Source organism: Giraffa tippelskirchi, chromosome 4 (genome assembly GCF_054371585.1).
Source record: "Giraffa tippelskirchi isolate mGirTip1 chromosome 4, T2T-mGirTip1v1.2.pri, whole genome shotgun sequence".
In the NCBI taxonomy this organism is placed as follows: Eukaryota; Metazoa; Chordata; class Mammalia; order Artiodactyla; family Giraffidae; genus Giraffa; species Giraffa tippelskirchi.
This window is the reverse complement of record NC_137278.1, coordinates 139,151,333-139,175,202: the sequence shown is the minus strand read 5'-3', so window position 1 is coordinate 139,175,202 and position 23,870 is coordinate 139,151,333. Positions and strand designations below refer to the sequence as shown.

The 23,870-nt window shown below is 38.4% G+C and overlaps 1 protein-coding gene, 1 long non-coding RNA gene and 1 pseudogene across 3 annotated transcripts in view; 1 reads left to right on the top strand and 2 right to left on the bottom strand.

The window, feature by feature from the left end:
• LOC145546573 (uncharacterized) overlaps positions 1-19,662 on the top strand; it is a 61,168-nt gene extending 41,506 nt beyond the window's left edge. Inside the window, exons 3-4 of the long non-coding RNA XR_014083041.1 lie at positions 16,077-16,716; positions 17,052-19,662. This is a non-coding gene — a long non-coding RNA (uncharacterized LOC145546573). The remainder of the gene's footprint in view (positions 1-16,076; positions 16,717-17,051) is intronic.
• The window catches only part of ZCRB1 (zinc finger CCHC-type and RNA binding motif containing 1), a 41,243-nt gene continuing 18,739 nt past the window's right edge, over positions 1,367-23,870 (bottom strand). The window contains exons 9-11 of the transcript XR_014083034.1: positions 22,886-23,051; positions 22,035-22,108; positions 1,367-1,512 (exon numbers count right to left, since the gene is read on the bottom strand). The gene's annotated coding sequence lies outside the window, so the exon portion shown is untranslated. The remainder of the gene's footprint in view (positions 1,513-22,034; positions 22,109-22,885; positions 23,052-23,870) is intronic.
• On the bottom strand, positions 9,634-10,214 carry LOC145546571 (guanine nucleotide-binding protein G(I)/G(S)/G(O) subunit gamma-5 pseudogene; annotated as a pseudogene). The gene has a single exon (XR_014083040.1). The product of XR_014083040.1 is annotated as a guanine nucleotide-binding protein G(I)/G(S)/G(O) subunit gamma-5 pseudogene (transcript).

The following is a 23,870-nucleotide window of genomic DNA, read 5'->3' as shown; positions in this document are numbered from 1 at the left end:
AAATACAAATCAAAACCACAATGAGGTTATCATCTCATGCCGGTCTACAAACAATGGCCATAATTAAAAAGTCTACAAACAATAATTGCTGGAGAAGGTGTGGAGAAAAGGGAACCCTCTTACACTCTTGATGGGAATCCAAACTTATATAGCCACTATGGAGAACAGTGTGGACATTCCTTAAAAAACTAGGAATAGAATTGCCATACAGCCCAGCCATCCCACTGCTGTACATACTCCCCGAGGAAACCAGAATTGAAAGAGACATAGATACTCCAATGTTCATTGCAGTACTGTTTACAATAGCTAGGACATGGAAGCAGCCTAGATGCCCATCAGCAGATAAATGGATAAAAAATTAGTGAGATGGAACATTACTTTGGAATGGAATATAACACAATGGAATATTACTCAGCTATTAAAGAATGCATTTGAGTCAGTTCTAATGAGGTGGATAAAACTGGACCTATTATACAGAGTGAAGTAAGTCAAAAAGAGAAAGACAAATACTGCATATTAATGCATATATATGGAATTTAGAAAGATGGTAATTATGATCCCACATGCAGGGCTTCAAAGGAGATGTAGATGTAAAGAACAGACTTTTGGACTCAGCGGGATAAGGCAAGTGTGGGATGATGAAAGAATAGCATTGAAACATGTACATTACCATATGTAAAATAGATGGCCAGTGCAAGTTCAATGCATGAAGCAGGGCATCCAAAGCTGGTGCTCTGGGACAACCCAGAGGGATAGGGTGGGGAAGGAGGTGTGAGGGGGTTCAGGATGGGAGGGACACATGTATATACTGTGGCCGACTCATGTTGATGTATGGCAACAACCATCACTATATTGTAAAATAATTATCATCCAATTAAATTAATTTTAAAAAGTTAATAGAAGCTATTGTAAACAACTTCACATGAATACTTTGTAAATTTTAGGGAAAAGTCATCAAATTCCTAGAAAAATATAGCTTACCTAATATAATACAAGAAAACTAGAAAATCAAAGTAGTTTTATAGGGAATTGAGTCTATAATTAGGTTCCACAAAGAAACCTGCAGGCCCAAGTAGCTCCCCTGCAAACTCTCATGGGACATTTAAGAAAGAAATGTTAAAAGCAGTTAAAATAACTCAGCTAGAGAATACAAGGCAAACATAATCTTCATATCAATACTCAACAAGGATATAATGAGAAATAAAACTTACATGAATATAATGAGAAATACTCCCCCCATCCAGAACATGGATGAAGAAATTCTACACAAAATATTCTCACACTTTATCTAGCAATATATAAATAACATAGTGCATCATGTTCATCTGCTCAGACTGCCACAATGAAACACCACAGACTACATGGCTTAAACAACAGAATTTTATTTTCTCTCAGTTTTGGAGGCTGGAAAGTCCAAGATCAAGGTTCTGGCAGGATTGGGTTTCTGGTGAGAGTTACCTTCCTGGCCTGGGGATGGCCACTTTGTCCGCACAAGCCTTTCTTCTGAGTGCCCTTGAAGAGAGAGCAGGAAATCTCTGATATCTTTTCTTACAAAGACTGGTTCTGTGGGATCAGGGCCCCACCATATGACTTCACTTACCCTGAATTACTTCCTTAAAGCCCTCCTCTCCAAATACAGGTACACTTGGGGTTAGGACTTTAACATATGAATTTTGAGGAGGGGTAATACTCAGGTCATAACATACATCATGGCCTAGTGGGATTTATTCAAGGAATGGAGTATAATTCACACATTATCAGAATAAAAGAAAAGTGATAAGCTTCTTTCAATAGATGCTGAAAATCAGCATTTGATACAGTTCAATATCCATTAACTGATAAAATTTAACATTTCCTAGAAAACTAGAAATAGGAGGGAATTTTCTTAATCTACCAAAAACTGACAATATGCATCATATTTAATGGTGAAACTGTCAGATTTTCTTTTGATGTGAGGAATAAGACAAGGATGCTGCTGTCACCACTTCAATTCAGTGTTGTAGTGGGGGCCCTAGCTGGGACAGTAAGGCAAGAAAAGGAAACAGAAGATATAAGAATTAGAAAGTGTGCTGGTTATTGAGCCATGTCTCTGAGCTTGAATTCCCCTTTGTGATGTTGGTCGGGGACTCTCCTAGCCCCATTTGTTTGTTAGCTGTATACGTTCTGCGTGTAGGAGGCTCTAAAGGACTCCAGGAGTGGAATTGCTGGATCATATATTCATTCTGTGGTTGTATGTTTCTGAATCATAGTCCTCTGGAGAATAAACAACTTATAGAAAATGACAATTTAGAAGAAACCTTTGAATTCTTATTTTCAGTATTATTAGAGATAACAAGAATTACATGTGAAGAAGTTTTAAAAGATCCTCATCACTTCTTTTTTTACTTCTGTTTTTAAATTGAAGTATAGTCTATTTTCTGTCCTTTATTGAGCCCATCTTTGCATGAAATGTTCTCTTGGTATCTCTAATTTTCTTGAAGAGATCTCTAGTCTTTCCCTGGAAGGAAAGTTATAACCAACCTAGACAGCATATTAAAAAACAGAGACATTGCTTTGTCAACAAAGGTCTGTCTAGTCAAGCCTATGGTTTTTCCAGTAGTCAAGTATGGATATGAGAGTTGGACTATAAAGCTGAGCGCTGAAGAATTGATGCTTTTGAACTGCGGTGTTGCAGAAGACTCTTGAGAGTCCCTTGCACTGCAAGGAGATCCACCCAGTCCATCCTAAAGGAGATCAGTCCTGAGTGTTCATTGGAAGGACTGATGTTGAAGCTGAAACTCCAATACTTTGGCCACCTGATGCAAAGAGCTGACTCATTTGAAAAGACCCTGATGCTGGGAAAGACTGAAGGCAGGAGGAAAGGGGATGACAGAGGATGAGATGGTTGGATGGCATCACCGACTCAATGGACATGAGTTTGGGTGAACTCTGGGAGTTGGTGATGGACAGGGACGCTTGGCATGCTGTAGTCCATGGGGTCGCAAAGAGTTGGACACAACTGAGTGACTGAACTGAACCGATAATCTATTTACAATATTGTGATAGTTTCTGGTGTTGTTTGTTGTTTTTGGTCACTAAATCATGTCTGACTCTTTGCAACTCTATGGACTGCAGCTTGCCAAGATCCTCTGTCCTTCACTGTCTGCCTGAGTTTGCTCAAATTCATGCCCACTGAGTCAGTGATGCTCTCTAACCATCTAATCCTCTGTTGTCCCTTCTCCTCCTGCCATCAATCTTTTCCAGCATAAGAATCTTTTTCAATGAGTTGGCTCTTTGCATCAGGTGGCCAAAGTATTGGAGCTTCAACTTCAACATCAGTCCTTCCAATTTATATTCAGGGTTGATTTCCTTTAGTATTGGCTGTATTAATCTCCTTGCTGTCCAGGGGATTTTCAGGAGTCTTCTCCAGTACCACAATTTGAAAGCATCAATTATTTGGCACTCAGCCTTCTTTATGGTCCAACTCTCACATCTGTATACATGACTACTGGAAAAACCATAGCTTTGACTAGATGGACCTTTGTTGGCAAAGTGATGTCTCTGCCTTTTAATACACTGTTTAGGTTTAGCATTACTTTCCTTCTAAGGAGCAAGCGTCTTTTAATTTTATGGCTGCAGTCACTGTTCACAGTGATTTTTGGAGCCCAAGAAAATAAAATCTGTCACTGTATGTGTGTGTATGTGTGTGTGTGTGTATGTGTACTGCTTAGTTGCTTCAGTCATGTCTGACTCTTTGTGACTCTATGGACTGCAGCTTAGCAGACTCCTCTGTCCATGGGATTCTATAGGCAAGAGTACTGGAGTGGGTTGCCATATCTTCCTCCAGGGGATCTTCCCAACCCAGGATCGAACCTGGGTCTCCTGCACTGCAAGCAAATTCTTAACCACTGAGCCATCAGAGAAGCCCATATATATATGCCTAATTTATTCCTCCCCTGCTTCCCCTTTCATAATCATAAGTTTATCTTCTATATATATGTGTGTGTGTGTGTGTGTTCTTTTTCAGATTCTTTTCCCTTATGGGTTATTGCAAAATATTGAGTAAAGTTGCCTGTGAGATACAGTTCTATTAGTTATCTATTTTATATAGTGTGTATATGTTCATCCCAACTTCCTAATTTATCCCTCTCTCTGCCTTCCTCTTTCATAATCAAAAGTTTATCTTCTATATCTGTCATTACTTCTTTTGAAATTACACAAAGACACATCAACTGCAACCTCCTGAAACATATTTTGCTCTGTGGAGTAATTTGCACTTGTTGGGATAATCTATTCAGTCTGTTACATCACTGAGAGAGACGTGGCTTGCACTACTGTGTGACCTCATTTCTCTGCTTTGTTCCCAGAGATATTTCCTGCCTGAGTTTAAACTATTTCTTTGCAATGGGCTTGAATCCCAAACCTCAGCTTCTGTCTGTGGAGTTAATATTTTGCTTATGATTTTATCTTTTCTCCATATATGAACTTTGTTTCTTTTTGGCTGGGAGGGTCTTCATTGCTGCCCACAAGTTTTCTCTACTTGCAACAAGTGGGGGCTTCTCTCCAGGTATAGTGCATGGGCTTCTCATTGTGGTGGCTTCTCTTGTTGTGGAGCACAAGCTCCAGGGGCACGGGATTCAGTAGTTGCAGCACACAGTCAGTAGTTGCAGCTCTTGGGCTCTAGAGTGCAGGCTCAATTGATGTGTCACATGAGTTCTGTTGTCCTTGGCACGTGGGATCTTCTCAGCCCAGGGATCAAACCTGAGTCCCCTGCATTGGCAGATGGATTCTTAACCACTGGACCACCAGGGAAGTCACTCTGCATGTATGAACTCTGAATGCAGACTTTTCCTAAAATTCTGATCTGAATACAGAATTGTGACCATGCTCTTTCAGGTATGCCCTGGCCACATTTCTGCCTATGTACCTTGAATTACTAGGTTGGTACAAGAGTAATTGTGGTTTTGGAAACTGGATTTTCAATCATACAACAGCTCAAACACATCTTTATTAATCAAAACAGGAACCATTACAATCGACACATTTTTGGTGATTAGAAATGTTTGTTTATTTTTGTGGCATAAAAATTTGTGCTTTGGGATTCGACAAACTCTTGGAAAGCACAAACTCTTGGAAAGCATTTTCTGCATCCTGCTGTTGAGGAAGTGTTTTCACTGCAAAAATTGTTGAGATACTTGAAGACGTGGTAGTCACTTGGCGAGAGGTCAGGTGAATATGGCGAATGAGGCAAAACTTCCTAGCCCAACTCATTCAACTTTTGAAGCGTTGGTGTGTGAAGTGTGGTCGGGCATTGTCCTGAGAAAGAACTTGGCCCTTTCTTTGACCAATGCCTTCAGCAGGCATTGCAGTTTTCAGTGCATCTCATCGATTTCCTGATCATACTTCTCAGATGCAATGGTTTCTCTGGGATTCAGAAAGCTGTAGTGGATTAGACTGGCAGCAGACCACCAAACAGCGACCATGACCTTTTTTGGGTGCAAGTTTGGCTTTAGAAAGTGCTTTGGAGCTTCTTGGTCCAACCACTGAGCTGGGCCATCACTGAATTGTCATTTAAAGTCCACTTTCATCATATGTCACAATCCGATTGAGAAATGGTTCGTTGTTGTTGCATAGATTAAGAGAAGATGACATTTCAAAATGATGATTTTTTTGATTTGTGGTCAGCTCATGAGGTATCTACTTATCAAGCTTTTTCACCTTTCCAACTTGCTTCAGATGCCAACAATAGAGTGGTCAATGTTGAGCTTTTGGTCAACTTCATGTGTAGTTGTAAGAGGATCAGCTTCGATGATACTCTCAGTTGGTCGTTGTCAACTTCTGATGGCAGCCACAACACTCCTCATCTTCAAGGCTCTTGTCTCCTTTGCAAAGCTTCTTGAACCACCACAGCACTGTACGTTCGTTAGCAGTTCCTGGGTCAAGTGCATTGTTGATGTTGAGAGTTGTCTCTGCTGCTTTATGACCAATTTTGAACTAGAATAAGAAAATCCCTCAAATTTACTTTTTGTCTAACATAATTTCCGTAGTCTAAAGTACATATACAATAAAGAGAAAGTAATAATTTGGCCACCAGATGCCAAGAGCCAACTCATTGGAAAAGACCCTGATGTTGGGAAAGATGGAAGGCAGGAGGAGAAGGAGGTGACAGAGGATGAGATGGTTGGATGGCATCACCAATTCAATGGACATGAGTTTGAGCAAACTCTGGGAGATAGTGACAGACAGGGAAGACTGGCGTACTGTGGTCCATGGAGTTGCAGAGTCAGACACAACTTAGCCACTGAACAACAACCATAAGTCACTAGCAAAAAACATAAAGCAGAAATGTGCATTGAAATGATGTTTAGTTAGTTAGTTCAGTCGCTCAGTTGTGTCTGACTTTTCCGACGCCATGAGCTGCAGCATGGCGGGCTTCCCTGTCCATCACTAACTCCTGGAGCTTTGCTCAAACTCATGCCCATCAAGTCAGTGATGCCATCCAACCATCTCATCTTCTATCGTCCCCTTCTCCTGCCTTCAATCCTTCCCAGCATAAGGGTTTTTCCAAGGAGTCAGTTCTTCGCATCAGGTAGCCAAAGTGTTGGAGTTTCAGCTTCAGCATCAGTCCTTCCAATGAATATTCAGGAATGATTTCCTTTAGGATTGACTGGTTTAATCTCCCTCTCAAGGGTCTTCTCCAACACCACAGTTCAAAAGTATCAATTCTTCAGAGCTCAACTTTCTTTATGGTCCAACTCTCACATCCATACATGACTACTGGAGAAACCATAGCTGGTTTCTTTGTTGGCAAAGCAATGTTTCTGCTTTTTAATATTCTGTCTAGGTTGGTCATAGCTTTTTCTTCCAAGGAGCAAGCATCTTTTAATTTCATGGCTCCAGTCACCATCTGCAGGGATTCTGGAGCCCAATAAAATAAAGTCTGTCACTGTTTCCATTGTTTCCCCATCTATTTACCATGAAATGATGGGGCTGGATATCATGATCTCAGTTTTCTGAATGTTGAGTTTTAAGCCAACTTTTTCACTCTCGTCTTTCACTTTCATCAAGAGGCTCTTTAGCTCTTTGCTTTCTACCATAAGGGTGGTATCATCTGCATATCTAAAGTTATTGATATTTCTTCCAGCAATCTTGAGTCCAGCTTGTGCTTCATCCAGCCTGGCATGGATGTACTCTGCATATAAGTTAAATAAGCAGGGTAACAATATACAGCCTTGACATACTCCTTTCTCAATTTGGAACCAGTCTTTTGTTCCATGTCCAGTTCTAACTGTTGCTTCTTGACCTACATACAGATTTCTCAGGAGTCAGGTCAGGTGGTCTGGTATTCCCATCTCTTTAATAATTTTCCACATTTTGTTGTGATCCACACAGTTTTTGAAGTTTACTACTAGAAATTTCAGTGGTCATTCCAACAGTTGCATATTAATTTAGAATCTTTTTGAGTTTCCAGAAGTCAAGGAATTCCTAATAGGCAACAGATACACTCTCGACAGATTCTGGAAAATACTACCCTCATTTTTATTAGTACAACGGCTTTATCAATATTACTGGGTTTTTTTTAAGATTTTTTGATATGGACCATTTTAAAAAAATTTTAATTTGTTACAATATTGTTTCTGTTTTGTGTTTTGATTTTTTGACTGGGAGGCATGTGGGATCTTTGCACCCAAACCAGTGATCGAACTCAAATCCCCTGCGTTGGAAGAGGAAGTCTTAACCACTGGACCACCAGGAAAGTCCCATATCAAAATTTGTTGTTGATTCACTAAGTCGTGTATGACTCTTTGTGAATGCATGGTCTGCAACAAGCCAGGCTTCCCTGTCCTTCACCATCTCCCAGAGTTTTCTCAAACTCACGGCCATTGTGTTGATGATGCCATCCAACCGTCCTGTCTTTTGTTGCCCTCTTTTCCTCCTGCCCTCAATCTTTCCCAGCATCAGGGTCTTTTCCAATGAGTTGGTTATTTGCATCAGATGGCCAAATTACTGAAGCTTCATCTTCAGCATCTGCCCTTCCAATGAATATTCAGGGTTGATTTCCTTTACGATTGACTGGTTTGATCTCCGTGCTGTCCAAGGGACTCTCAGGAGTCCTCTCCAGTGCCACAGTTGGAAAGAATCAATCAATTACACAATTTTCTATTTGGTCCTTCCAGTTTAAGTAGAAGTGAAAATTTCCATGAGATTCATTTTGGTAACTGCATCCAGAGCCAAACTATAGAAGACTCCATGAAATCTGAATAATTTTATTTTATTCAGACAACTTGTTTACAGAGTTCATTCTTGAATGTTCTGCTTTTTACCTTAAACATTTAAAAATTAATATTAGCCTCTATTTGGTGACAAAAAAGCCAAAGAGTTAGTGACTAGTCTTAGCAATTTGTTCACCCTTTTCTCTTTGAGTCAGATTCAGTGTAGGCAATTTAATTTATTTCTTCACATGTCTAGTTATTTTTTTATCATACACTGACAAGGTGGATGATAAGATGACGAGAATGAATTCTAATATCTTCATCTGAAGAGTGTTGAGTTTAGTTCTAGCAGACAATTATATTATTGGAGAATCTCCTAGCCTCATTGTAGGTTTGTTTAATATGGATTTGTTTAGGTTTTGGCCTAGAGCCTATTCTTATCTAGGAACTTTGTCTTTATTCACAAGGCCTGGCCCTTCTTGAGGTCAGTGACTAAATTTTATGGTGTCTAAATTAATGATTTTGTATGTGGCTATCCAATTTTCCAGCAATATCTGTGGAAAAGGCTCCTTCCCTACTAGATTGCCATGAGATCTTTGTCAAAGATCAATTGAAGTTGAATGTAAGAGTTTATTTTCAGATTCAAAATTCTTTTCCATTTTTTCCATGTGTTTACCCTTATGTCAAGTCTCTTAATTGTTGTAGGTTTATATTCTGTATTGAAATCAGGTAGCATAAACCCTTTAATTCTGATCGTCATTTCAAGGTTGTTTGGCTATTCTAGGTTCTTTATATTTCTATACCCATTTTAGGGTGTGCTTGACAATTTCGTAAAAAATAAGCTTGCTAGCCCTTTATAGGGATTGCATTGAATTTATACATCAACTTAGGAAGAACTACCATCTTAATGATATTGAATCTTCCAGTCTATGAATGTGAAATATCTTCCTGCTTATTCAAATCTTGTAAAATTTCCCTCAGCAATGTTTTGTACTTTTCAATATACAAAATCGTATACTTCTCTGTTACATTTATTCCTAAGCATATTGTTCTTTCTGATTATATTGTGAGTAGAATTTTCTTTTTTGTAGTTTGTTGCTAGAGGAATGCAGTTGATTACTGCACATTGATCTTGAGTTATTGGAATTTGCTGAATTTTTTTTAGTTCTAATAATTTTTTGGTGATTTTCTTGGGGTTTTCTACATATAGGATTATATTGTCTACAAACAAAGCTAATTTTATTTTTTTCTTTCCAATCTGGAGACTTTTAATTTATTTTTCTTGTTAAATCACACTGGCTCGAATATCTAGTACAACACTGGAGAGGTGAGAACAGAGATCTCTGCCTTATTCCCAATATATGCTGGTTGTAGGGTTATTGTAGATGGCCTTTATCATGTTGAGAAAGTTACTTTCCATTCCAAGTTCTAAGTTTGCAGAGAGATTTTTTTTTTTTTTTTTTTTTTTTATACTAAGTATTTTATTGTATGCTGCCATCAGTGTATATAAAATAATTACCCTTGTGAAACAGAAAATTATGAATATTCAGAGAGGTAGACATTAAGGACTGACAAAAGTAGAAGTTTGTATAGTATGGCACGTTACAGAGAGGCTTTTGTACAGGCTTCAAATTTAGCTTTCCTTTGAATATTCACTGGTTTATGAAAAGTGGTTTGGAAAACCTTGTCAAGATTCGTCTTACTACAAAAAGGAACAGTCTTTCTGGGGCCTGAAGGGATTTGTACTTGAAGATACTCCAGTCAGCAGAGGGTCATGTTGCGCATTCTGCAGACAGAACTGTTTCAAATCTGCAGCTGCCTGGGAAACCTTCACCCGATTGAGCCCGGCCTCCAGCCGGAGCTGCTGAACCACTTTTTTCATAGCCGCGACGCTGGATGAACCAGACATGGCGCACTCGAAAGGATGGCAGATCCGCGGGCCGTCAGCAGGTCTGCGGTGGGTCTGCTGGGCCGGTCGGCGGAGCTGGGGGTGAGGCTCGGAACTTTGTCTCTTAAGTTTCCTGCAGAGAGATTTTATCATAGATGGATGTTGGATATTGTTAAATATTTTTCTGAATGTGTTAAGATAATCTTATGTTTTTGCCCTATTAAAATGTTGTATTATATTAATTGATTTTTGCATGTTAAACTAACTTTACAAACTGGAATATTTGGTCATTGTATATAATCTTTTTAATATTTTATTAGACTTGGTTTGCTGGTGTGTTACTGAGGATTTTTGTGCCTATGTTCATAAGCAATGCTTGTCAGTTTTATTTTTTATGATATTTCTGTACGGCTTGATATTAGAGTAATACTAACTTCATTGAATGAGTTTATAAGTGCTCCCTTCTCCATTTTCTGGAAGGATTTGTGAAGGATTGCTATTATTTCTTCATTAAACTTTTGGAAGAATTTACCAGTGAAGCAATCTGAGCATTGAATTTTCTTTGTAGGAAGATTTTTAAGCACTACTTCAGTTTCTTTTTATAGGATCTCCCAAAGATATTCATCTCCTAATCTTATGTAAATATTTTATTTTACATGGTCAAAGAGACTTTGCAAATGTGATTAAGTTAAGGACTTTGAGATGGAGAGAAATAACTTGGATTGTTCAGTTGAGTCCAATGTAATGATGAGGGTTTTTAAAAGTGAAAGAGAAACGGAGAAGACTCAGAATGATGTGATGTGCAAAGCACACCTGACATTGCTTGCTTTGAAGATAGAGGAAGGTGTCCATGAGCCAAGGAATACAGGTGTCCTCTAGAAACTGGAAAATTCAAAGAAACAGATTGTCCTCTAGAACCTCCAGAAGGGCATGTAGTCCTGCTGTTACTTGGATTTTAGCTCAGTGGGATTTATAACCTTTCCTCTGGGAGTTGAATGGCTACCCACTCCAATATTCTTGCCTGGAGAATCCCATGACAGAGGAGCCTAGTGGGCTCCAGTTGATGGGGTCGCAAAGAGTTGGACATGGTTGAGAGACTAACACAGTTTTTACACTAACCTGTAAAAATCGGTGGGTTTTTAAGTTGCTAAATTTGAGGTGATTTACTACAGCAGCAATAGAAAATGAAAATATCTAGACTATTCATATTTCCTATTTCTTTTTGAGTTAGTTTTGTTAACTTGTGTCTTTCAAGGAGTTTGTCTATTTCAACTAATTTGTCTAATTAGTTGACACAAAGTTGTTCACAGTATTTCATAACAATCTGTTTAGTATCTTTAAGGTAGGTAGAGAAATCCTCTCTTTTGTTCATGATTTTAGTAATTTGTACATTCTCTCTCATATCCTCTTTCTCTCTCTCCCTCCCCATGTCCTTCCCCCCCTCCATCCTTCCCTCTCTCCCTGTCTCTCTATTTTTATCTCTGTCTTTGTTTACCTTTCTCTCTCCCTGTCTCTGCCTTGGTCTGTATGTCTAAAGGCTCCTCAGTGTTGTTGACCTATTCAAAGAACCAATGTATGTTCCATTGATTTTCTTCCTACTCACTTTCCATTTTCTATTTCATTGACTGACTCTGACTTTCATTGTTGCTTTTCATCTACTTGCTTTGGGTTTAGTTTGCTCTTATTTTTCTGGTTTCTTTCTTTAGACTTTTAATTTTATATTGGAGTATAGCCGGCTAACAATGTTGTGATAATTTCAGGTGTACAGCAAAGGGACTCAGCCATACATATACATGTTTCCATTTTCCCTCAAACTTCCCTCCCATCGAGGCTGCTGCATAGCATTGAGCAGAGTTCCCTGTGCTGTTCAGTAGGAATTTGTTGGTTATCAATTTTATTTTTTTTTAAGTTTTTATTTTGTATTAAGGTATAGCCTATTAACAATGTTGTGATAGTTTAAGGTGAACAGCAGAGAGATTCAGCCATACATACATTTGGGGGAGCAGTCTATTCTCCCCCAAATTTCCTCCCATTCAGGCTTGCCACATAACATTGAGCAGAGTTCCGTGTGTTATATAGTAGGTCCTTCTTGGTTATCCATTATAAATATAGCAGTGTGTACCTGTCGATTCCAAACTCCCTGCCTCTTTCTCTCTGTTCTTCCCTCCGGCAACCGTAAGTTTGTTCTCTGAGTGTGTGAATCTTTTTCATAAACAAGTTCACTTGTATCATTTATTTTTAAATTCTGCACATAAGGGATGCCATACTATATTTCTTCTCTGTCTGACTTACTCTGTCATCAGCATGACAATCTCTAGGTGCATCAGTGTTGCTGCAAGTGGAATTATTTCATTCTTTCTAATGGCTGAGCAATATTCCATTGTGTATATGTACCACATCTTCTTTATCCATTTCCCTGTCAATGGACTTAGGTTGCTGCCATGTCATGGCTCTTTTAAGCAGTGCTGCAGTGAACACTGGGGTGCATGTATCCTTTGGAACCATATTTTTCTGAGGGTATATGCCCAGGGATTGTAGGATCATATGGTTCATTAGCTCTATTTTTAGTTTTTTAAGGAATCTCAATATTGTTCTCCTTAGTGGCTGTACCAATTTACATTCCCACTGACAGTGTAGGAGGATTCTTTTCTCTCCACACCCTCTCCAGCATTTATTGATTGTGGATTTTTTGATGGCAGCCACTTTGACTGGTATGAGGTGATAGCATATTGTTGTTTTGATTTGCATTTCTTTAATAAGTAGTGATGTTTAGCATCTTTTAATGTGCCTTTTGGTCATCTGTATGTCTCCTTTGGAGAAATGGCTATTTAGGCTTTCTGCTCATATTTTGATTGAGTTGTTTGTTTTGATGATGTTAAGCCTTGTGAGCTATTTGTAAATTTTGGAGAATAATCCCTTGTTGCTCACATCATTTGCAAATATTTTCTCCCAATCTGTACGTTGTCTTTTAGTTCTGCTTATTGTTTCCTTTGCTATGCAAAACCTTTTATGTTTAAGTAGGTCCCATTTGTTTATTTTTGTTTTTATGTTCATTAGTCTGGGAGACAAATTGAAAAAGATACTGCTGAGATTAGTCAGAGAGTGTTTTCCTCTAGGAATTTTTTAGTGACCAGTCTCATAGTTAGGTCTTTAATCCATTTTGAGCTTATTTTTGTGTGTGGTGTTAAAGAATGATCCAACTTCATTTTTTTACATGTGGTTATCTAGTTTTCCCAACAGCATTTGTTGAAGAGTTTGTCTTTCTAACGTTATGTAGTCTTGCCTCCTTTGTCATAGATTAAATGACCATAGATGCATGAGCTTATTTCTAGGCTTTCTATCCTGTTCCATTGATCTATGTTTCCACTTTTTTTGTGCCAGTACAGTACTGTTTTGATGACTGTACCTTTGTAGTGTAGTCTGAAGTCAGGGAGCCTGATTCCTGCAGCTCCGTTTTTCTTCTTCAAGATTGCTTTGGCTATTCAGAGTCTTCTGTATCTCCATACAAATTTTAAGGGTTTTTTGTTCTAGCTCTGTGAAAAATTCTGTTGGTAATTTGATAGGGATTGCATTGAATCTGTAGACTACCTTGGGTAGTATAGCCATTGTGACAATATTGATTCTTCTAATTCACAAACATGGTATACCTTTTCATCTGTTTTTATTTTCTTTGATTTCTTTCATCAGCATCTGATAGTTTTTGGAATACAGGTCTTTTGTCTCTTTAGGTGGGTTTATTGCTAGGTATTTTGTTCTTTTTGATGCAATGGTAAATGGAATTGTTTATTGAATATCTCTTTCTGATCTTTTGTTTTTATTGTATATAAAATGCAGCAGATTTCTGTGTATTAATTTTGTAACCTGAAACTTTACCGAGTTCGTTGATGAGCTCTAGTAGTTTTCTACTAGTGTCTTTAGGATCTTCTGCTGTATATGGTATCATATCACCTACAAACAGTGACAGTTTAACTTCTTTTCTAATTTGGATTCCTTTTATTTCCAGTTACTTATGGTGGAAGCATAGGTTGTTTATTTTATATCTTTCATTTTTTCTGATAAAAAATAAAATATTTTATTAAATATTCATTTAAATAAATTGACTTTGCCTCTAAAGCACTAGTTAGTTACAGCCCATAAATTTTGAGATGATTTATTAAATTATCATTCAGGTCAAAATATTTTTTAACTTCCTTGATTTCCTTTTTTTTTACACATGAGTTATATAGAAGTGTATTGTTTAATTTTCAAATATTTGTGGATTTCTCAAGTTTCCATTTTGGTTGGAGAACATCCTTTGAATAATTTTGAATCCTTTAAATTTACTGAGACTTTTTAAGAGCCTAACATCTTGTTTATCTTGGAGAATGATGCATGTTTCTTTGGAAAGATGTGGATTCTGCTAAATTTGTATGGGATGTTTTATTGATATCAGTTTGGTCAAGGTGGGCTTCTCTGGTGGCTTGGTAAAGAATCCACGTGCAATGCAGGAGACCTGGCTTTGATCTCTGGGTCAGGAAGATCTTCTGGAGAAGGAAATCGGAGCCCACTCCAATATTCTTGCCTTGGAAATCCCATGGACAGAAGAGTCTGGTGGGTTACAGTCGGTGGAGTCACAAGAGTCAGACACAATTTATCGACTAAACCACCACCACCACTAGATCAAGTTGGATGATAGCATTGATTCTTCTATATGCTTGCTATTAATCATTATTTTGTCTAATGTACTATTTTTGAGAATGGGTTGAAGTAGCCAACATTATTGTTGAATTGTCTATTTCTTCCTACAATTCTGTCAGGTGTATTTTGGGTTCTATTGTTAGGTATGTGTATGTCTACAATTGTTTTATCTTCCTGATAAATTGATTCATTATTATAAAATTTCCCACTTTTTCTTAGCAATGTTTTTGTCCTAAAATCTAGTTTGTCTAATCTTAGTATAGTTACTCCAGCTGTCTTTTAGTTACTGTTTGTACAGTATATCTTTTCCATGCTTTTACTTTTAGTATACTTGAGCCTTTAAAGTTTGTCTTTGTCGACAGTGGAGAGTTAGATCTTATTTTTCATTCAGTATGACAGTCTCTGAATTTTCATTGTCCATAATCCACCCACAGTCAATATTATTATCAATACATTTGGATTTATAGCTGCCATTTTGCTATTGGTTTTCTGAATTACTCATTTTTTGTTGCTCTCCTCTTCCTTTACTACGTTCTTTTGTGTTAAATAGGTATTTTCTGATATGCTATTTAATTCCTTTGTTAGTTTTTGCTTTTTTTTTTAAAAAAGATACATTCTTGGTGGTTGATTTATGCTTTGCTTCTTATTTTATCACAATCAACATCAGATTCTTCTTTAAATGCAGTAAATATAGAATCTTTGTACTGACGTTTGTGCTATTATTTTCATAGGTTTTATATCTATATATTGCAAACTCAACAATACAGTGTGTAATTATTGCTTTATATGATGGTATGTCTTGTAAAGAAGTTAGGAAAAGAAAGGAGAAAAAATATAGCTTTTTTTCAAACTAGAAATTTACCATTTCAAGTACTTTATTTCTTCCTGTGGATTTGAGTTACCATCTATTTTATTTACTTCTTCCAATATAGTTCCATTTCTCTACCCTCTATTGTGCTATTGTTATTACATATATTACTTATTAATACATTATATGTTTTATGCATTAAAGTATAGTTGAGATACAATATTGTATTAGTTTCAGGTGTACAACAGAGTGATTCAACATTTATATATATTATGAATTGATCACCATGAGAAGTCTGCTAACCATCTGTCACCATAAAAAGTTATTGCAATATTATTGATTGTACTCCCTGCTTTGTACATTATATCCTTATTACAGTTATTTGATAATTGGAAGTTTGTACATCTTGATCCCCTTCACCTATTTCACTCAACCTCCCACTCCTCCCTTCTGATGACTATGTTTGTTCACTGTATCTATGAAACTGTTTCTGTTTTGTTTTGTTCTTTAGATTCATACATAAGTGAAATCAGAAACAGTAACAAATTTTATTTTCTTGGGCTCCAGAATTACTGAATGGTGACTGCAGCTATGAAATTAAAAGATGCCTGCTCCTTGGAAGGAAAGCTATAACAAACCTAGACAGTATATTAAAAAGCAAAGACATCACTTTGCTGACAAAGGTCTGTACAGTCAAAGCTAATGTTTTTCCAGTAGTCATGTATACAGATGTGAGAGTTAGACCATAAAGAAGGCTGGGTGCCAAAGAATTGATATTTTCAAATTGTAATGCTGGAGAAGAGTCCCTCGGACAGCAAGAAGATCAAACCTGTCAATCCTAAAGGATCTCAACCCTGAACATTCATTGGAAGGACTCATGTTGAAGCTGAAGCCCCAGTACTTTGGCTACCTGATGTGAAGAGCCAACTCATTGGAAAAGACCCTGATGCTGGGAAAGATTGAGAAAAAGAGGAGGAGAAGGTGGTGACAGAGAATGAGATGGTTGGATAGTATCACCATCCTCAATGGACTCAATGGATATGAGTTTGAGCAAACTCCAGGAGATAGTGAAGAACAGAGAAGTCTGGCATACTGCAGTCTATTGGGTCACAAAGAGTTGGACATGACTTAGTGACTGAACAACAAAAACAGTAAGTGAAATAATATAGTATTTGTTTTTCTGACTTATTTCACTTATAACACTCTCTAAGTCCATCTATGTTATTGTAAATGACAAGATTGGCTGAGTAATATTCCATTATTGCATTGTTGGTGTGTATATAAAACATCTTTAATATTCCATTGTGGGCATACATAAATGTTATATATATATATAAATATATACACACATACACAATATCTTCTTTATCCACTTATCTATTATGGATATTCAAGTTGCTTTTGTACCTTGGTTATTGTAAATAATGCTGTAATGAATGTAGTGGTGCATATGTCTTTTCAAATAAGTGTTTTCATTTTCTTTCAGATAAATACCCAGAAGTAGAATTGCTGGATCAGAAATCAACTCTGAATATTCACTGGAAAGACTGATGCTGAAACCGAAGCTCCAACACTTTGGCCTCCTGATGCAAAGAGCCGACTCGTTAGAAAAGACCCTGATGCTGGGAAAAATTTAAGGCAGGAGGAGAAGGGGATGACAGAGGACAAGATGGCTGGATGGCATCACCAAATCAATGGACGTGAGTTTGAGCAAGCTCCAGGAAATGATGAAGGATAGGGAAGCCTGGTATACTGCAGTCCATGGGGTTGCAGAGTCGGACACGACTGAGTGACTGAACAACAACAACAACAATGGTAGTTCTGCTTTTAACTTTTTGAAGAATCTTCATACCGTTTTCAATGGTGGTGGCATCAATTTGCACTCCCACCAATAGTGCACAAGAGTTCCCTTCTTTCTAGATTGTTGCCAGCACATGGGTTTTGTTGTTTTTAATAATTGCCATTCTGACAGGTGTAAGGTGATCTTTTTGTGGCTTTGATTTGCATTTCCCTAATGCTCAGTGATGCTGCACATCTTTTCATTTGTCTGTTGGCCATCTGTATGTCTTCTTTGGAAAACTGTTCAGATATTCTGACCATTTTTTAATTAGATTTTTTAAAATAATAAATTGTATGAGCTCTTTACATATTTTGGATATTAACCCCTTATTGGATATATCATTGACAAATATCTTCTTCATAGAGTAGGTTGCCTTTACCTTTTATTGATTGCTTTATTAATATCTTCTGTGCAACAGTGTTTTAATGTAGTCCCATTTTTTTAAATTTTGTTTTTGTTTCCCTTGTCTGAGGAGACATATCTGAAGAAACATTGCTAAGACATATCAAACAGCATACTGCCTGTGTTTCCTTCTAGGAGTTTTATGGTTTAAGATCTACATTTAAGTCTTTAATCTATTTTTATTTTTATATGTGGCATAAGAAAGCGATCATGTTTTTTTTGCATGTAGTTTTCCAGTGTTTCCAACACTATTTTTTAAAAAGACTGTCTTTTCTCCATTGTATATCCTTGGCTCCTTGGTTGTAAATTAACTGACCACATAAGCATGGTTTTATTTCTGGGCTGTCTATTCTTTTCCATTTATCTATGTATATGTTTTGGGGCCATTACCATACACTTTTTTTTCTTTCTTTTTTGCCACACAGCTTTCTGGGACTTTAGTTCCCGAACCAGGGCTTGAACCCAGCATACACTTTTGACTACTGTAGCTTTGTGGTATAGTTTGAGTCAGGGAGCATGATGCTTCAGCTTTGTTCTTCTTTCTTCAGATTGTTCTATTTGGGTCTTTTGGATCCCACACAAATTTTAGAGTTATTTTTTCCAGTTCTGTGAAAAATGTCTTGGATATTTTAATTGGAACAGCACTGAATCTGAAGATGCTCTAGGAAGTATGGAGATTTTAACATATTAGTTCTTCCAATCTGTGAGCATGGTATACCTTTACATTTATTTGTGTTGTCTTCAATTTCTTTCTTCAGTGGTGTATAGTTTTCAGAGTATAGGCCTTTTACCTTCTTGGTTATTTTACTCCTAAGGATTTTTTCTTTTTGATGCATTTGTAAATAGGATAGCTTTCTAAATTTCTCTTATAGTTCATTATTAGTATATAGAAATGCAATAGATTTCTATATATTAATTTTGTATCCTGAAACTTTACTGATATTCTATCATGTCATCTGTCATCATATCATGTTTTCTATATACACTATCAATGAGTTTTACTTCTTCCTTTCCAATTTTCGCTTATTTCTTTCTCTTCTCTTATTGCCATGGATAGGAATTCTAATATTATGTTGAATAAAAGTGGTGATAATGGGCACTTCTGTCTTGTTCCTTATCTTAGAGGTAAGGCTTTCATCTTTTTACCCTTGAGTTATATTAGTTGTGGATTTGTCTCATATAGCCTTTATTATGTTGAAGTATGTTCTCCTTATACAAAATTTTTTTGAGAGTTTTTATCATAACCGGATACCAGATTTTGTCAAGTGCTTTTTCTACATCTATTGACATGATCATATGATTTTTATCCTTTGTTTTGTTAAATGTGGTGTTTTGATTTGTGGCTATTGAATTATCCTAGAATAATTCCCACCAAAGTATGTCATATCCATATAAAAGATTATGTGTTTCACATAAAGCCATGCATTTGGTGCTGGAGAGGGTGTGGAGAATCCTCCTACACTGTTGGTGGGAATGTAAATTGGAGTAGCTTCTATGAATAACAGTATGGTGGTTCCTTAAAAAACTAAAAGCAGAATTGCCATGTGATCCAAGAATCCTACTTCTGGGCATATATATGGACAAAACTATAATTCAAAAAGAAAAATGCACCTGCTGTGTTCAAGCAGCACTATTTACAATAGTCAAGACATGAAAACAACCTAAATACCTATTGACAGAAGAATGGATAGAGAAGATGTGGAATATTACTCAGCTATAAAAAAAGAATGAAAAAAATGCCATTTGCAGCTATGTAGTTGGACCTAGAGATTATCATGCTAAGTGAAGTCAGAAAGATATCACTTATATATGGATATAAAATATGACACAAATAAAATTATCTATGAATCAGAAATGAACTCGCAGATGCAGAGACAGATTTGTGGTTCCCATGAGGGAGTAGGGGAGGGTTGGATTGGGAATTTGTAACTAGCATATAATATATAGGATGGATAAACAACAAGATCCTATTGCATAGCACAGGGAACTATATTCAATATCTAGTAATAAACTATAATGGAAAAAAACACAATCTGAGAAAATAAGAAAAAAGAGAAAAAGCCATGCATTTGGAAAGATGTAGTAATAAAAGATACAACACTCCCAGGAAGGAATCTGCTTAAGACTGCATTCTATGAAAGGTGTTGTATTTCTGATTTGTCTATTCTAGGTACCAGATATTTTTTATTATTTTTGGTTGTGTTGGGTCTTTGTTGCTGTGTGGGCTTTTCTGTAGTTTTGGCGAGTGGGGCCTATTCTCCAGTTGTGGTGTGTAGGCTTCTCACTGTGGCGGGTGGCTTCTCTTGCTGTGGGTCATGGGGTCTCAGAAAGCAGGCCTGGCATTTGTGGCATGGGCTCAGTAGTTGGGGGATGCGGGCTCATGAGTTGTGGCACCCTGGCTCGGGAGTTGTGGTTCCTGAGCTCAGGAGCTGTGGCTCCAGGGTTCATTAGTTGTGGCTCCTGGGGTCAGCAGTTGTGGCTCCCCGGCTCAGTAGTTGCAGTTCTCGGGCTCAGTAGTCGTGGTTGCAGTTCCTGGGGCCAGGAGTTGTGGCACACGGGCTCAGGAGTTGCTATTTCTGGGCTCAGTAGTTGCTATTTTTGGGCTCAGTAGTTGTGGCACACAGGCTGAGGAGTTGTGGTTTCTGGGCTTAGTAGTTGTGGCACTCGGGCTCAGCAGTTGCTATTTCTGAGCTCAGTAGTTGCTATTTTGGGGCTCAGTAGTTGTGGCACACAGGCTGAGGAGTTGTGGTTCTTGGGATTAGTAGTTGTGGCACTTGGGCTCAGCAGTTGCTGTTTCTGGGCTTGGGAGTTGTGGCTCCTGGGGTCAGCAGTTGTGGCTCCCTGGCTCACCAGTTGCGGTTCCCAGGCTCAGTATTGCATTGCAGTATTGTGGTTGCATTTCCTGGGCTCAGGAGTTGTGGTTCCTGGGCTCAGTAATTGCTATTTCTGGGCTCAGTGGTTGCAGCACACGGGCTCAGGAGTTGTGTTTCCTGGGCTCTGGAGCACATGCTCAAGAGTTGTGGCACAGAGCACAGGGGCTTAGTTGCTCAGCTGCTGCTGCTGCTGCTAAGTCACTTCAGTCATGTCCGACTCTGTGCGACCCCATAGACAGCAGCCCACCAGGTTCCTCTGTCCCTGGGATTCTCCAGGCAAGAACACTGGAGTGGGTTGCCATTTCCTTCTCCAATGCATGAAACTGAAAAGTGAAAGTGAAGTCACTCAGTCGTGTCCAACTCTTAGCGACCCCATGGACTGCAGCCTACCAGGCTCCTCCATCCATGGGATTCTCCAGGTAAACGTACTGGAGTGGGTTGCCATTGCCTTCTCCGAGTTGCTCAGCTGCTGCTGTTGCTGCTAAGTCGCTTCAGTCGTGTCCGACTCTGTGCGACCCCATAGACAGCAGCCCACCAGGCTCCGCCGTCCCTAGGATTCTCCAGGCAAGAATACTGGAGTGGGTTGCCATTTCCTTCTCCAGTGCATGAAAGGGAAAAGTGAAAGTGAAGTCGCTCGGTTGTGTCCGACTCTTAGCGACCCCATGGACTGTAGCCTATCAGGCTCCTCCGTCCATGGGATTTTCCAGGCAAGAGTACTGGAGTGGGGTGCCATTGCCTTCTCTGGAGTTGCTCAGCAGCATGTGGGAAATCCTGGATCAGGGATTGAACCTGTGTCTCCCACATTGGTGGGCAGATTCTTTACCACTGAGCCCTCTAGGTACCAGATCTTAACTAAAATTATTAATCAGTTCTATCTGTAACAGTACCTAAGGATTCTTAAAATTTGGATTTTACAAAAGCAATTTTAAACATAATAATGACTAAACCCATCCAGTGGACTTGGGTTTAGTCTCTGACTGCAATTGCTTATGGGCTTCCCAGGAGGCACTAGTGGTACAGAACCCGCCTGCCAATGCAGGAGACCCAAGAGACGTGAGTTCAATCCTTGGATGGGGAATATCCCCTGGTGTAGAATATGGCACCACCCTCCAGTATTCTTGCCCAGAAAATTCCATGGGCAGAGGAGCCTGGAGGGCTACAGTCCATGGGGCTGCAAAGAGTCAGACATGACTGAGCATGCACACACACGTACACACACACACATACATACACACACACACACACACAGAGTTTCTTCCATTGTTACCATAAGTGACAAGGCCTGTCAACTGCTTTCCAAAGAGCTTTACCCTCCTTCTATATGTTTTGCAAAGAATCTGTCAAAAATGCTTACTCTGGGAAATGGCTTCTTTTTGTTTGGTGCTGCATCTGTTTTCTTTGTGCATCCTGCTCAGCTGCCTCAGTATTCTGTTTTGGTGAAAAGGAGAGCTTAAGAGTCTTGATGAGATAAGTAACTTACACATTGATTCCAAACTTAAACTACTACGTTGCATATGAACACACTTAGTGTATGTGAGTTGGGTGGGACTAATCTACTCATCTTCAGAAGTGGAGACTGTAACACAGGCCTGCCCCCTCAGGGCTTTTCTTGGGACTTTTGCTGGAGAGGAGTTCTCATTATTAGGATTCCTAGCTTTAGAGATACTGGTGGTCATCTCTGCTATCTCATAAAGAAAGGTTATTGGAAAACAAAGGTAGTATAGAGGAAAGCAGTGGTTAAGGAAAAGATTTCTAATTACATTTTAACCCCTTCATCCATTTCTGAAGCTGAACTGTTCCAGTTATGTGATCCAGTGACTCTTCATCCCACCTTTTTTTTTTTTTTCTTCATCCCACCTTTTATAATCACGTTTCGCTCCTCTATAAATAATTGCATCTAAATTACTTATTTAGCTCTGGTATATTCTATGTAAAACTTTCAAGTTCTTCTCTAGCCAGGGTTTTATTATTACATGTTAATGCCTAAATACTTCATGATCATTGTTGTGTACCACATATTACACCTATGGAATATAAAACAAAGAAATGAATTAACATTTAATACTTATAAATATGGGCTTCCCACATGGCACTAGTGTAAAGAATCTGCCTGCCAATGCAGGAGATATAACAGATGCAGGTTCGATCCCTGGGTTGGAAAGTTCCCCTGGAGGAGGGCATGGCAACCCACTCCAGCATTCTTACCTGGAGAATCCCTGGACAGAGGAGCCTGATGGGCTATAGTCCATGGAGTTGCAGTTGGACACGACTGAAGCATGCATTCACGCATGCACTTATGAATCTGCCCTATTATATGTGGCCATCTTTATGATAATCTAAAAATTGTAAATAGCAGTTCCAAAATAGACACCTAGTCAAAAAAAACCCCAAATAACAAATGAGTAAATAAGTGATTGCACATGGAAAGAAAACACATCTGGTAAGACAGGCATTCTCTGATTGAATGCTTTCACATTAGAAATAACCAGTCTATTATAGGCCTCAGTCCTTTTCTCTGAAACCCAGGAGTCAGAAAGTTTTAAAGCCAAAATTCCTCAGCTCCTGTAAGCTCCATTTTTTTTGGTCTAGTCATTTGGATTCTGCTGTGTTTGAGGCTTTCCTCAAACATTTGTTGATGCTTATGTGTCTGTTCATATTTGAATGTGAAGCACTTAAAAGCTCATCAGAAGCATGTACCAGTACCACTACCGCCACCTTGTACCAGCTTGAGGGACTTTGTTGAAGTCTTTTTTTTTTTTTTCAGGGCCCAAATTTCCCTTCCCTGCCCCCCAACCTCCAGCTTGAACTTATCTGGGAGTGTTCTGGACATTGACAGGGGAAGGAGACTACAGGTATCATGGTTCAGCATGACTGGGGAGTGGCAGGGAGGGTCTTGGTGGCCTAACTGCTCTTTACACAAAAATTCTAACCAGTTATGCCTGTCCATTTGTTTGTGGGATAAACTATACATAATATTTACCATTTTAAATAGTTTTAAGTATACAGTTTAGTGGCATTAAGTACATTCACAACGTTGTGAAACCATCACCATTATCGATACCTAAAACTTTTTCATCATCCCCAACAAAAACTCTGTACCCATTACTCAGTAACACTCCCCCCTTCCTCTCAGTCCCTGGTAACCTAGATTCTACTGTCTCTACGAATCTACCTATTTCAGGTACTTCAC